Below are 16,698 nucleotides of genomic sequence, written 5' to 3'. Positions count from 1 at the left end.
ATATTTGGTTATATCTGTAGCTGTAGCTATAAAACTTTTGTTATGTGTATTTTTTAGAACATGATATAATTTTGTTTTTGTACATACATAAGTAAAACTGCCACATGTAGTTTTTCTGCTTTTTCCTGGACCACTTTAGACTTTATTGTGTTATTCTTGACATTTTGTAGACACATGTGACCTCTCACTGTATTAAATAAACAAAACTAAAATGTATGTGACATATTTATTTATTTATTTATTGTTTATTTGTATGGGGACAAGTATACAGTATGGACTAATGGGACATAACAGAGCATTTATAGCCTAAGCTAGTTTGCAGGGGCCGTCCCTCCCTTGATGAGCCTTAAAAATGAATTAAACTCAACATTAAAATACGTATATACCATATACATACACATACAGTAAATTTAATCACAAAACAAACAATGAAAATGACAAGCACCAGGTCACTCATGACCGTAGGACTGATCCCTCTTTTAAAAAATGGTTGAGTTTAAAGTGTTCCCACTCATGTTCTGTAAGGAGTTTCACATATTGATCCCCCTCAAGAGACAAAGCCATCTGTCCAAATGAGGATTTACAAAAGGGCACCTTACAAATCCCAGTAGATGCACCTCATGTTGCTGAGCCACAAAGCCTGTCACATCGATTTGTTCAATGTGCCATCTCGACGTTACCTCGAGAGGCAGCTGGATTTACAAGATCACGACATCACAAGATTCTCACGAGAATCTGGCACGTCAAGTTAATCTCAATGATAGACAGTAGAAATTAGTTCCACTTTGTTTTTTACTGCACAATACTCTTTTATCAAAATAAAAACAGAGAGTAAGTTTGTTAATATGGATGATCCAACTGAATTGGCTCTTTGAAACATTCAAATTAGTCAGTTAGTTCGGGAAAACCTGAGAGATCAGAACTAACTAAATGTAGCCTAATATTAATTATTGATAGGTAATCTTAAAAATATTTTATTTCAAATTAATTTGTTTCAAAATCTCTCCATATCTGTCACCCCCTTACTTCCCTGTGCTTCTGTCCTTAAACCTATCTGGTATTTTATTGGTGCTCAGTATGTACAAAACATTTACACTTTAATATGCCGGCTGTAATGTAAAACATGTCCCATTTCTCTCCTAAAGATGAGTGAGTACTTACTACTAAAATTTTAATGCAATAACTGTATTTATATAGCAGAGCTCGACACAAAAAAAAATGTGTTTTACTTTCAGAAAATGCATACAGGGTACAATAATAGCAACAAGATGAAGATATTAAAAACAGCAATGTTTTGACATAAAAGAAAAGAGAAAGGGATCTGTAGAGTTAAACAACACAAATAAATAAAATCTTAAAACGACCATTATGGAAACACTTAAACAAAGAGGTAATAAAAGGCTAATGAATATAAAGAGAGTAAAAGACGATGCCAGGAGGATAAAGTTCAAAGAAGCGTTTCTATAAAAATGTGTTATTAGGTGAGGTGTAAAAAACTGAAACTGTGCCAGCAGAGCTAACAGTCGGATACCGAAGCAATCTGAAGAGACCGGTTGAACTTTTACCAAACTGCCGTCATTTAAAAGTTAAGAAAGACATTTTCAGCGGCGATTTTGCTCCATTAAACAAGAGTCGGACGTTTTATGGCTTCACTGGTCCCAACACGTTTTTATCTGCCTTATTGGTTCAAACAGATAGCTCCTCTCCCACAATGACAGCTTGAATTAGTCAATAACACTTCATTGCTGCTTGGAAGGAGATTGTATTGCTCCGATGTGAGCGAGCAGCGTATACTGTAGATTATCCTCACTGTAGTGGCAACAGGGCATGAGGCTTTCATTACACAGGCTATCACACTTACTGACAACGCATGACCTTTCACCCCTGTCATAACGGATCAAACCAGGAACCGTGAAGTCTGCACAACACTGCAAAACATATGAAGCTAGTTCAACTTAAAATGTGATAAAATGTGACCTTAAAGCTGCAACTTTACTGTTTTACTTCACTCTCTGTGTGCTCAGAGTGTCATTATCAGCCGCAGCAGGCAGCTATTTTCAGAGAAAAGGCTCTAAAAACTCACTTTCCACTACCTGCTCAGCACAAAACAGTAAACAGACACAGTTAGTGACTAGCTGGTGAACATAGTGGAGAATAGAGCAGCTAAAGAGCCAGATGTTTCCCTCAGGAGTTGGTAGAGAGCAAAAACAGAGCCAAAAGAGAGTGAATATTGTACTTACATTCACCAGGTGGACGGAAACTCGGCTCCAAATGACTGATAATGTTGTTCCGTAACTGCTGGATGTGGAAATAAGCAACTATTTGCTAACAAGTTAAACATATCATCTTAAAATGTGATGATATGTCAACGTTGTGTTCACAGCTTGTTTCTGTTGCCCCTTAGTGGCCAAAAAATCAGTTAATTCAGGTTTAAACCACATTGTTATATATTGTATTATTGCATAATGTTTTGTTGACCCATTTAACCACCCCAACCTCCTCCCTACACAGACTTTTTTGCTATATAATAACTTCATCTAATTTGCTCCTCTTATAAGCACTACGGCCACTAGAGGGCTTTCTCACTTGAACGTTAATATGATGTTTTGGGTCACTTGTTTAGGAGGACGGTCTTGCTGAAAATGAAAACTAGAAATAATTATCACATCCTTTAACCCTTGAATTAAAGGATATGTCTGGCAGTTTTCTATATTTTTATTTTTCACATTGAAGTTCTTTGAGAAATTTACAGTACAGCACAAAGTCAAGAAGTTGTGATATTTAGAACAACTGGCTAGTGAAGCTCTATGATCACTTTTATTAGTCTTTGGAGCCGTTTCTAACATCCTTCTCTTCATAATGTCACCCAGTGCTGCGGTGTGGCTCACTGACATGATTTGAATAGTTTTTTGACAGTAATAGAGGTCTACGGCACAGAGGAATACGCTATGTCAGGCTTTGGATGCACACACAATACTTGTAAGTGGATCAGTTCATTGTTGGTTTGGCTCTGCACATGAGATTACTGCACCAACGCAGTTTAATGTGAAGGCCGGTGCCAGATACTCCATCAGTGTAACGACTGTGGTCTAATCATACTCTTTTTGATTGTCTGCTTCCTACTATCATCTCGGCAAGTCCTGAACTGAACCACCGCAACCCCCGCCTACCCCTACCCCCCACCCCTCCACCCCACTATCTATTTTTATGCCTGCAGACAGCAGACCAGACTGTGAGTGTCGTCATGGTAACAAAGTGTCGTACAGCTGCTTTTAGAATCGAAATGGGCAACCTGGAGTTTGATCTAATCTGGAGCACATTGCCTGTCTGGATCTGGCAGGCGAGGGCACTGACAGGCCAGTGGCTGTAAAACTGTGCATGTGTGTGTGTGTATGTGTGTGTGGGTGGGTTTATGTGTGTGCTTTATGACCCAGAGATTTTGTTCAATCATAGTTTTTGATGGATGTGAGTAATTACAGTTTTATCCCCTTTTTTTCCCCCCATTTTGCTAAATTGATTTGAAGCATGCGTCTCATAGGCCTACTGCCTGCCACTCAGTGTGGATTTTTAATCTATTATTAATTGCCGGCTTAATTGCACCATTGAGTAGTGCAATGTGATCAAAGGGCAAGTATCACTCAGGATTCATTATGTTCTACTAAGCATCGGCATATTGCAGTCTTGTAACCTTTTTAGCTGGAGGATGGCATATGATAAAAGGTTTTAACATTTGTTTAGAGGTGGGTCTCATTGATTCAGTTTATTCAGGGGACAGAAGACAGAAATGTCCTGTGGCGAGCTTTACTAAACCAGTGTAAACCTTTTATTTTGTGCATGTCCCCTCAAAAACAATCCACAAGATGGCAGCATCTGTCTTTATGTGGATAAGTCAGCAGCGTGTGTGTTGTGGCTTCCCCTGGAGTAGATATTAATACTATTAGATATTAGGACTTCAGTATAAAACAATTTAACATCCATGAAAAGTGATGTCTTTTTAATAATCTGTCTTTAGAGATGGATTATCATGAGCAGCACAGATCAAGTGACCATTACAGAATGTTATATTCATCTATGAGTGTGCATCTGCAAACGTGTATGTGTTTTAGTGTAGTGGTGTGTCTCTCACACCAAATTTTATATCTATATATAATTTGTTTTATAAAGTCAACATTATGAATTTATTTATGTATTTATTTATTGCACAAATAACAAGACACAAAAAATAATAATGCAGAAGTAAAAAAAGGATTATGCTGGTGAGCAAAAAAAAAACAACAACAAAACAAAACAAAACAAAACAACAAGGCTTGTAAAGACAACTCACCAAAAAAGTACATTGTCAAAGAAGAATAAATATAGATCTACAGTACTTTGCAAAAGTTTTAGCCACTAAAAGTAAAGTGAGGATGCTTTCAATGAGTAGTTTTTATTTATCAGTTAAGTTCATACAAAGTTCAGTTAACAGAAGAAACCTAAATATAATCAATATTTGCTGTGAGAAGCTCTGCCTTTAAAAAAGCAGCAGTTCTCCTCGGGACACCTGCAAACAGGTTTTCAGATACTCGTCAGGTCAGTTGTTCCTGCATCTTGGAGAAGTTGCCATGGTTCTTCTGTGGATTTCGACATCTCAGCTGTTTCTGTCTCTTCATGTGATCCCAGACTGACTCCATGGTGTTGAGATCAGGGCTCTGTGGAGGCCAAACCATCTGTTACAGATGGACTCCTTGTTCTTTTTGTCACTGAAGATACTTCTTTATGACTCTGGCTTTGGGCTTGTTGTCATTCTGCAGGATAAATTTGGGACTGATCAGATGCCTCTCTGATGGTGTTGCATTATGGATAAGAATCTAAACACTGAAAGTGCCTAAAACTTTTGCACAGAATTGTATATTGGTACAAACATTCAGGAAAACAGTAGAAAGAAAGACAAAAAATAGAAAAATCTCATTAGAATAACTAATAATTTCATGTGGCAACAGTAACATAACATGCCAAATGCTAACAAGCATAGCATACTATACGATTGATGGATAGACATAAAAAAAAATCAAGTAGGCTTATTAAATAAGCTCTTAGCCTAAAGTAAAAGTTTGTGAAAGAGGAAGATCATGTTGCGATATGCTGGTACTTAATCCACAACTGAGCTCCTCTTTGACAGAGTGCAGAGGATCTCATGTAATCTCACAACTCTCCATGTGTTTGCCTTCGCACCAGGCGTCAGGAGCCACCCATAAAAACCTCTTTCCTCCGCAACAAAACAAAAAAGCCAAACACCCGTAAAGGCAACGTTCTTTATCACCCTTTCGTATTGATTGAGAGGGTCAGAAAACGCAGCAGCTCAGTGCCAGGTCGTATAAAAGTGCAGACCGAATGGGTGAAGCAACGTAAATCCTTTAGTCCCTTGTAAATAGCTTTAATACACCCAAGGCGCCAAATCACTTGACCTGCGTTAGCCCTGCCGTTTGGGGGCTTTCTGGCTGACTGAGCAGTGTGGAGCCAGCCCTTCTCCTCCCATTCTCTGGCTGTCAGTCCAGGTAATAGTCAAGCTCTTATTAGTGACACACTTGCTCTGCTTGGCTTCAGAACTTTGTGGCATCTCCTGTATTTAACCAGCCGCTAAGACTTTTTCTGCATCCCAAGCTTTTGTTTACCTCTCAACTCTTCTTTAAGTTTTTTTTTTTATTTAGTGGCAAGAATTTGCACTGAAAAATGCACTTATTTTCCATAAAAGCTCTCTATTTAAAGTCAAGGCAGTGCTGGATCTCTGTGTTTGTCTTGTTGGCCACATAATCTTGGAAAGTTAACAGTTTAGAGTGAACACAACCAACTTTGGCAACATCCACAGAGCATCAGTGAGTCATGTAACTACCAGGAATTGTGAAATGGTTTGAGATGTGAGGTGTATCCGAGCCAGATTTCAATGAGGTATGCATTATGTACACAGATCAAGTAGGTACAGTACACAGGTGTGTCTGGTTTTAATTGGTTGCATACATATTTTTTCAACATCACATCTAATGCAGCCTGTGCTCTATAATGAAAACTGTCTCTCAAATTGAATGTTCATTTCTGGCCGTCCTGACAGCCGACATGCACTTGCTTGGGTTGCCGAGCAGAAGAGAGCCTGAGGGGCTGCGGACAGCTGCTCAGAGGGGAAAAACTCTTCACAAAGCAGCATTTATCCATGGTGGGCACTGCATGGGGATTCAGCACGGCAGCTTGACCGCTGGAAATAAAGGCACAGTATGTGAGAGAATATCCAAGGAAATGCCGTCACAGCCAGTTGTCCCTGGACAGGAGCACACAGCTGTTAGCCATACTGCTCCCCAGTCTAGACATTGCTTTCTGCTGTGCTGCTGCATGATGTTACACACACAAGCATCTCACAAACAGCACAAGGTCTGTCACTGCTCAGCCAGGCAAGAGCTGCCAGTACTCTACGGTATCAAGTACTATAACGTGTAAGGCAAATAAGTGGGAAAAGTTGTGCTAGTTGTGAATCACATAACTCTTTTTTTTTTTAAACTCTTTTTTGATCAGGTGGAAAATAGTTTTAGAGCTGTCAGGAATTTTATTCATTGCAACACAGCCCCATACGATCGTGTGCCATGTAGAAACCAGATTATATTGCCTACACACCCCGCCAACCACTCCTCAAGCGCCGCATGCATGTGCGTCCCGAGCTTGTCTACATGACATGTTTCGGCATTGTTCTTGTTGCTGTTTCTGCCTCTGGAGCTGAGTGAGGACACATAGCAGGAGGCGGGCTTGTGCATACCATTATCTCACAAAGCACTCATTACAGGAGTATCTCCCATATCCTCTATACCAGCAAAACATGTCACCTCATGCTCTCCGCCTCATTCTGAACACGGCAGCACTCAAGCCCAACACCTCTTTGGCACAGCACTCCACTCTAACCATGACTCACTTGAGTGAAATGCCTCAAACATTATGGTTGCCAAATTATGAAGTGAACAGAAATGTATGCATGGGGCTAGGCCTCCTCTTCCTGTAAGCAGAGGAGGGGGGCCGACTTGACGCAGCGCAGCTCACCTGCAAGCCCCTTTTTCATCAAAACACGGTGTCATATTTTGCCACCACATATCATGAGGCTATAATATATTTCATTTACTGTAAACACCAGAGCAATAAAAATGAGGTAATAGTCTACGGACGAGAACATTAAATTACAGCTGTTATAATTGCTCAAGTCCATTATGTAGGCTCTGCACAATATGCTTCGACACTGATTAGTGCATAAACACCAGATACCAGTAGTTATCATCACATTATCTGCCCTTACATTTTGTTGAATGATCTGAGTGCATGTAAATGGGGCATACTTCTTTTATAACGTAATTACATGTTTAGTGGCTCCATGTCTGGATTAGTGAAAGTATGAATCCACCCTACCCTGAGATTTATCCATAGTTGCTCTGTAATTACCGCACGTCTCATATAAAAACCCTCCAATACATCAACCATGACATCCATTGCATCATGTTAGGGTTAAAACCTGTGATCACACTGATATGGTGCCTGCAAGATGGAAACAATTTCCCTGGTTCCTCAGTTAAATTAAATCAAATGTGCTGTAGCGGGAAGCCCATTAGGTATTTGTTTATCAGGCCTTCATCTTGAGGTATGTCCTGAGAGTACCTTATCCGAAAACCAGTGTCACAGTCAGACTGGAGCAGAGTTCAAGAGAGATGGGCTTGTCAGCAGCTGTTTCAGCCCGTTGCACGGTGTGGAAAAGCTCTGTCATGGCCTACCTAATGGTAATTGTGTGGATCGGTGAGAGCCCACCATCTTGTCTGCATGCTGGTGTCTCAGGGGTTTGTGTGGAGGCGACAGCAGTGGTAGTTGAGGAGTGGCAGTGGAGCAAAGGGGGGGAGGAAGGGGGGGTTACTTGGAGACAAAGACTTTTCTTTAAAGATCCCCTCCAGACATGTTTTAAGACAGGTAAAGATACTCTGCTTTGAACAATAATTTGTGTCTGTAATGGTTTTCCTACAAAAAAGTTCAATTTAATACTTACAAATTGTTAAAATTACATCTTCTCCTTCTACTGAATATATGGTTGCTGGTTTCAAGTTTCCACATGAGACTAAGTTTCATACTGGACCACGATTGACTTCTAAACTAGTCATGACATCACAAAATCATCTTGTACATACTCGTGTTAAACTCAGGTTTCAGGTGAGCACAGAGAAACCACTTTTCACTTCCAGCAGATGAACGTGAAAACCTTCTAGTGTCAAACTCTGCACATAAATCATTCTGCACGGTGAAGCTCAAATATCCAACTTCCGTAACAATAAGCAAAACACTTATTGAGTGGAGGAGGACTTTAAGATTTCTCATTTCTTCCAGATTTCCTTAGCTCATAAAACACATTTATATGGTGTTACAAGACACAGGGATGCGTGTCAGTAATAAATTTAAAAGTGGGTAAGAAAGGGATTGTAAGAAAATTGTAAGAGGGGAGAGCAGAGGACTTTCTCACCTGAGATTTATATTTTATTTCAGCCATCTCTTGTAAGATTTATTATGGAATAACAGGGATCAAATAGTTAAAAACAAAAACAAAAAAAACAGGAAATTTGATCATATTACTCCAATTTTAGCTTCCCTCCATTGGTTGCGTACTTGTCTTAGAATTGATTTTAAAATTTTATTGATTACTTTTAAAGTACTTCATGAGCAGGCCCATAGCTATATTAAAGGTGCCCTGTGTTGTTTTCCTGTAAACAAACAAAAGTTATGTTTACATTCACCTTTACTGACCAAAACTCATGTGTATCCTATCAGCAAATATTTCCTTCCTCGTAGAGCATTTTCAAAACACATTTTTAAAAGTAGTTTAAATCCTGCATTACATGTGTTTACTAGCTTGCCGCATTACAGTCACCTGTAGATCAGTGGAATAGTGTGAAACAATTAGTAAGACTGTGTATTGCACCACCCATGTGTGTCCATGTGTGTCCATGTGCGTGTGCATGAGAGAATCAAAATGGGGACCCACTAATGAAAAACTTCTCCATAGTGCTACTAGAGGCCAGAAACTCCACAGGGAACCTTTAAAGAGCATCTACAATTTTAGCAGCTTCTTGGCTGTCCCTGCTGCCGGACTTAAGATGAGAGGTGATCGTGCTTTTGCTGTCAGGGCTCCGAGGCCCTGGAACAACCTGCCTGAGGAGATCAGGCTAGCTAAATCTCTTTCTTCTTTTAAAAGTCTTCTTAAAACATACTTTTACCATTCAGTGTATCCTGGTTTTAGCTTATGCTAGCTAAAAAGCTAGCTAATTGCTGCATGCATCTATTTACTTGATCTTCTTATTTTTACCTTTTATTGCTCCAAAGATGTTTGGAGTTCACTTACTTATTTACTTTATAATCTTGTGATTTTGTGAAGTTCTACACAGATAAACTTATTATTATCATTATCATTAATGATGGCTTTAGTGCACACAACATTGTACTGTGAAACTCTGCAATTTCACAATGCTGTCTCTGTTTTTCCATCATACCCAACTGGTAGCTAATAGCTCAATATGTCAGTTATGAGAAAAATGTGAAAATTATTGTACTTTTAAGATATTATTGTTTAAATTGGTTTAATTTTTGTGCTTTACCTTCTTTTGCTTTTCATTATCAACCCAATTCAATGCTCTCTTATGCTGAAGGAGGGTGTTGCAGGTTTTTTCTAAGTCAAGGCGAAGGTCCAAAGAAAATGTTAATAACTCTGAGGAAGGCCTTGTTTGGTTCAGTACCCTGCCACACCTCAGTAATTTTCATACAGTCCCTAAGATAGCGAGAGAGGTGAGGAAAGAGGAAAAAGTGGGAGACAGGGAGACACAGAGAGAGAGAAAGTGTCGGGAAGAGAGAGAGATGGCGTCTCAGACAGACTGTCTGGCTGCACCAGGATCTCCAGCACTCAGCGTCATATGATTCTGGGGTCAGAGGTTATCCCCACTGATGAATATCGAGCCGAGCCTTGTCTCCCTCACAAAAGAAAGGGAGTTGTTTTCACTCCCTGGGTCTGGAAAGTTTATTTCAGGAATCCATCCTGCCAGCACGAGACTGTAAACCTGTCTAAAGGCAGAAGAGTTACGTCCACAAATATTACTTCTTTTTTTTTACGGTTTTATCTGCCTGCCAAAACATCTAGAAATGCTCTCATTCTCATTCAAATGCATCTATGGATGTAATCACATAGCAATTGGAGAAAGAACAAAGATACATAAAGTAAGTGTGTTTATTTACTAGCGAAACATACATACATCCCTGGGTTTTTTGACAGGATTTGGAAGATTATAGTTTGCAGTCTGTGAACTGTGTGAAAGTACACTGGTGTTTTGTGTTTATCCTTTCATACTGAACGCCTCATCCCACAAGCCATCTCATTATATCCCAGTGACTTAAGGTGGTAATACACCAGCTTTCTGGGCAACGTAGTAGTGCAACAGTCCCAGAAACAAGCAGAAAAGTGAAAGACGCTGTTAAAAATACATATCTGATTCTTTCCTTGCAAGAATTTACAAGTTATTTTTGTACATACAGTTGTTCTGTGAATCACCATCTTTAGAGATCTTCCCGCCGATATGTAAACTCTATAATGAATAATTACAAGGCATTTCAAATAACACTGTCAGCAGGATTTCTACTAAAAGCCTCTGGGAGATTATAGCTGCCCACGAGTGACAAGTGTGATATATGAGATCACACATGTGAACAAATGGATGGCAGAAGCTTGGACATTTATGAGCCTACTGGATCAGTCTCCTCCAGGATATATACAGTCGTTTGACAGTTTTGATTTGAGTAATGAAAAATCACACTGGTGCTCCCTGCAGAGTGAGAAAATCTGGTCTGCCACTGACTGAGGTGACAACACAGGGTCAAGCTGAGGAGGGAAAAGGAAGCAGAGGCGTGTGGGATTCAGAAGAAGCCTCTTTCCTCAAGCCCGCAAAGACAGAAACACAAACAGGAGGTAAAACTATAAAGCTTAATGGATGATGACACTGTGGATGATGTTACCAAGGTAGGGTGTGGCCAGGTTTGAGGTTTACAGTTCATACCGACATAGGCGTCATCCCGTGGGTGTTCGGGAACTCGGGCACCCGAAGGGCAATCAGGTGACCATACCAGGAGATAGGGCATAGCAGAGTTTTAACTATTAACCACTTAATTGGTGTCCTGACAGCTCAGCTCTTTCTGACTGACTGATATAAAAGTGCGTCAACTTTCAACACCTTGTAAACCAATGCTGTCTAACCTGACTGTCACAGTAACATTCAAACCTGAGCTGTTGCAGCCAGTATAACACACCCAGTCCATTAACAACTAGACCTTAAAAAAAAAAACATGAAATTTTATACAATAAATGGTAGAGTTCTTCTGTGGCACCAAAACATTCAGTACCCACATTACACCACTTATGTCTTTAGCAGTCACCGTCGATATTGTTTGCATTGCATTTACTCATGGTTTCCTATGTTATGTACAGTGTATCATAGTTTTGTCTAGGCCTATGCTGATCTGTTGAGCCTGGAATGATTCAGACAGATCCCCATCAAGAACAAACTAAATAATAGCTAAACAAGTTCAAATGCAGTTTTCAAAGTGTGGCATCATCATGAGTGGTGACTGAGCTGTGTGTTCAGTCTGCTACGTAAATACTCCATCATTTCCATATTGTAAGGGGGAGGGGATGCTTAGGTTATTTCGGGTATCCCCTGAGAATTTATAAATTCCACTCCTATGCAGGCCTACATTAACCACACATGAACCCTCTCATTCATTTGAATGAAAAAGTTGAACCTGGCTCAGCTTTTGCTGCAACACAATGTGACATCATCTTGCAAGTCGCTGCACTGGCCAATCACATGTATGCAATGCAAGCACACAATGCATTCACACCACTATAATTTTCCCAAAGTATCAGTGACTCCAATCATGTACCGCCTGCTTCATCACTTCCATACATACATTTCTGGACTCACCCACATAACTTCCAGGCCTTATCTTATCCACACTATCAACCTCAAACTCACCACACCCTCAGCTATGAGCTACCAACCCACAACCGGACCAGCAGGTCTGCTGTCTTTATTCCCAGGAGCCCCAAACATGGGTCACCTCACCCACACCCCCCCTGCTCCATCCTCTGCTATCTCTCAGGGAAAAGATAATGAGGGATATTTGCCCTTATTAGTGTCCATTGTGCAATTTAAGGTGTAATCATCTGTCTTATGGAGAGACACGTATTACACTGGATGTCTGACATGTTTTTCATAAGCAGCTTAGTTGTTGCACAAAGAAGCCTGATAACATAACTGGAACTTGAGGAACTGTACATTTAAACATAGTTTTAAAGGAATAGTTCAACATTTTGGGTAATACACTTCTACACTTATCATGTAGATGCATATAATGTGCATTGCAAAGTGAAGTTCCAACAATATCCCTATAATCTTGCATTAGTGAGTGCTGAAATAGTTAAATATTTAGTGGTGCAGCAGTCAGATTAATGGAATAGTTCAACATTTTGGGAATTATGATTATCTGTCTTCTTACTAACAATTGGACTTGAAGATTCATACCACACATGGCTGTAAGGTAAATATTAGGCTAGAGCCAGGAAACAGTTAGCTTAGCTTAGCATAAAGAATGGAAATAGAGTGAACCAAGTGCAAAATGCTTTAAATTAAAGAAATTATTCAACATTTTTGGAAAAACACTGTTTCTTCTCAAGACTTAGATGAGACAATCAACATCAATCTCATGTTTGTGTGGGAAATATGAAGCTACAGCCAGCAGTCACTCAGCTTAGCATAAAGACTGGAGACAGGGCTTTTTCCAAAGATTACTTTCTAACACATTCTTGTTTTTTAGTTCATACAAAAAAACAAAGTTTAAAAATGACAAGTTGGACAGAGCCAGGCTAGCCCCTCTTTCCACACTTCATGCTAAGCTAAGCTAACTGTCTCTTGGCTGTTGCTTCATATGAAACAGACAAACATGAGAGTGGTATCAATCTTCTTGTCAAACTGTCATCAAGACAGTGAATAAGCACATTTTCCAAAATGTCAAACTATGTCTTTAACACACACAAACACACACAAGAAATGTAGTGTGGCATGAGAAAAGTCAGACAAGACAGGTAAGTAATGAGCACAATAGGTCTTGAGTCTGCGTGTGCAATTGTCCCTAATTATGACAATGATTCAAGGGAGCTCCACATTCCAGTGCCTCTTATGGTTTTGCTGCTATGTATCTTGGAGCCTGCGGAGCCATTAACACGATACCAATCTCACCAATGGCTCCAGTTCGGGCCTCCAATGGGCTCCTGAATGCAACCTGTCCGGCTCAAGGGAATCCAAACATCCACCCCCTTCCCCTCTACTCTCACACACTTCTCTCCCCAAGGAGGTGGCCATCAGGACAAACAATCAATGCCAATGACAGATCCCCGTCAGACAGAGCGTAATTATGGGAACGGCGTTCTGAAAGATACTGTGTCATTAAAACCCACCGTCTCCACTCCAACTGCAACAGACTCTTTCCTGCTACTCGTCCATGCTGTGCGGTGTGTGTGCGTGTCTGTGTGTGTGTGTGGGTTTGCTCTATGAATGTCAAGCTGGACCAGTGCTTGTGTCGCTTCCAATGTGTCCTCATATAACTTTTTGTGTAACTGCTCTTGGTTGCTGAGTGAAGCTGTAAAGGTGCAGAGATGAAGCCATGTAGACATGACAGAGACATGAGACACAATTTGAGAGGCCATGCATGACTGAGGGAAGCCTCAAATGCACTTGACAGCAGCAATTTGAGAACTAAATTGCTGAAAATGCTTAGCTGCCTTGTTTTGAAACCATTCTCACCCAGACACCATTAATACAAGATTATTCAGAGGAAGATAGGACACTTTTAGTTTGCGTGGCTGGCAGAAAAGCGGTCATGACACTCAATTTGTACAGGTAAACAAGGATAATGTTCTGCAGGCAGTGTGTAAAGACATGATCTGTGTTTGTCTCTCTCTTCTTCTCCTAGACAATAATTAAGTCGATGAGCCAAAAACCAAATCATGTAGAAAAACCACCAGGAACTAATAATGTGAATTAAAATCTGCCTCTTTCAATTTAAAACCCACCGACAAACCAATGAGATGAGAGCTCAGCAATGAAAAATTACACACTGGATGTACCTGAGCTATTATTTATATAATATATTTATTATATTAGCAGGTAGAGAAGCTTTTTATTATAAAAAAAATCCTTTCTGAGGCACCACTGAAGTTCATTGTGCACACTGAAATATTCTGTCTTACAATAGTGAATGGTTGCATGACTAGTTCGACATTTAGGAAAATATGCACATTTGCTTTCCTGCTGAGAAATAGATGAGAAGTTAAAAACCACGCTCATGTCTGTCCATTCAATATAAAGCTACAACCAGACAATTCGCTTAGCTAGCCATTTTGTTACATTAAGGGAGAGCCAGGCTAGCTGTTTCCAGTTTTTATGATGAGCTAAACTAACCGTCTCGATCCTCTCATCTAATTGTCTACAAGAAAGCAAATAAGCATATTTTCCAAAATGTTGAACTATTCCTTTAAAAAGCCGACAAGTCAGTGAATGTCAGAGGGATAATCTAAGTGTTATATATTATATTAATGAGAAAACCAGCAAGAAATGAGCAGCAGTGCATTGCATTTCCTCTTGACTTGCAGGACAGAGGGGACGGGGACAGTATCATAGCAACAGGTTTGTTTAGGGCAGCCTTGGTATCAGCAGGACTTGGACTGCTCGGCTCTGTTTGGAGTAACTTAGGCTGCTGTGAAAAAATCCGAGGCATGCTAAAAACATAATATACAGGAGCCTGGCATCCCTTAGAGAGAGTCTCACTGTCTGTCCCTCTCTGCAGGTAGCCATGTTTGGAAGTGCTGACAAACAGAGAAGAAAGACAGAATGCATGGGGTCCGGGCCAGTGGTTGGCTCTTCGCCAAAATGTCATGTCCTCTTCATATTTGGGCTCCAACTATGGTTACCCTTCAAAACCATGCTTGATTGTTTGCGTTTGGAGTAAATTTAAGCAGTTTTACTAATAATCAAAAGTGAACTGGATTGATTTCCCTTCTTTGAATGAATTCTGGAGTTTGAAAACAACGTATGAAAGCATTTTCACATTACAGCGGAAAAGAATAAGAGCTTGTGCTGTGTGTTGGTCAGAGCATTCTCATTAAGGTTTTCTCACTAATTACTCATAATTAATGCTATAACTTTTGTAACTAGCCATATTTGTTATACGTAATGTTTAACCTCTTCTGGTTACCTGGTAGATTACGTTTTGCAAAAATTACCAACAATGCTAATGTTACTAGCAGCAGATCGTTACATTTCAGAGACTCAAACTGTGTTTTTGTAACAAACCTGGTAGCTACATCTGCATGCTGATATTTAAAGTAATTGTCTTTTTTGTCTGGACTCGATATGAGGTAAATTTGTTATTGTGCAGTTCTGGAAATTAAGAAACAAAAGTACTGTATTTGCCCAAATATAAGTCATTAAGATGTTGTTTGTGGTCTTTATGTTGCTAGGCTTATGAATGTCTTCAAGTTCATTTATAGGGTGCCTTTTAGTCTGCCCAAAAAGTTTTTCATTGCAAACAAAAGTCCAAAGTGTCTACTGATGTCTTTACTACAGAGCTGGACCTTGGACTGAATCATCTGTCAAGTTGCCAATTACCGCTGTCACAGATGTTGAGAAACTCAAAAATAGTCTGAAAAATGCTAACCGCTGAAGAAAATTATTTATATCGCTTCCAAGACACCGACAGGAGAGCATGTGAGTATGTGACTGATGGACAAACTATACAAATGTGGGATTTACGTTCTGCTTTAATGGTATCTCACTTTTACGAGAGAAAAGGCTTCAAGGATGAGGACTCTCTTCTCTTTGGATTAATAGTATCTTGGGGAAACTTTCCTAACAGGACTAGTGTGAGAGTGTTGTATGTTCAATGTATACCATACCAATACCATAACTCCTTTTTTTATCCATCTTTCAGTTCAAGCAATGGTCAACAATGATTGGCTACACCCACAAAGGAAAGCGCAGCTCAGGTCAAAGATCAACAAATGAAAACTTTCAGCGCACCCCCACTCTGCAAGGCGTACCATGGACATCCGTCACAACACACCACATACACAATAATGGAGGAGGCATGATAATGTCAACGTGCCTTAAGGTATTAAAAATATGTGGTGTGTTGTTGTATGGTCACACTTAGTTCTGGTGTCTCTTTGTCTCAAGGACGTCTGTACACCAGAAGATTTGCTTAAAGCCGTCACCCAATGAGTCAGTCACTAAGGTAGAGGAATCTCATAATTAAGGCCTCATTAAAGCCACACAGCCCAACTATGTTGGTTTACAGGGCAGACAGAAACCTCACAGATTCACAATGGGGCCATTCATAATACCTCACTTCTCTGAAGGAAAAGAGAAAAAGCAGTTGCTCTTAGCATTTGGGCAGATGTAATTGCAATCACTCAGCTTGTCTGATGCTGATAATGGGGCGATGGGAAATTCCTGTCAGAGTCGTGGCGCAGGGTGGTTTCGCAACCACTTTGGCAGGCTCTGTGTTCCACTGCAGGGCAGCGAATGCGTTACGGCACGCTCACATATCTGTCATTAA

The sequence above is a fragment of the Thunnus maccoyii genome, chromosome 4 (genome assembly GCF_910596095.1).
Source record: "Thunnus maccoyii chromosome 4, fThuMac1.1, whole genome shotgun sequence".
NCBI lineage: Eukaryota > Metazoa > Chordata > Actinopteri > Scombriformes > Scombridae > Thunnus > Thunnus maccoyii.
This window is presented reverse-complemented; position numbering follows the sequence as displayed.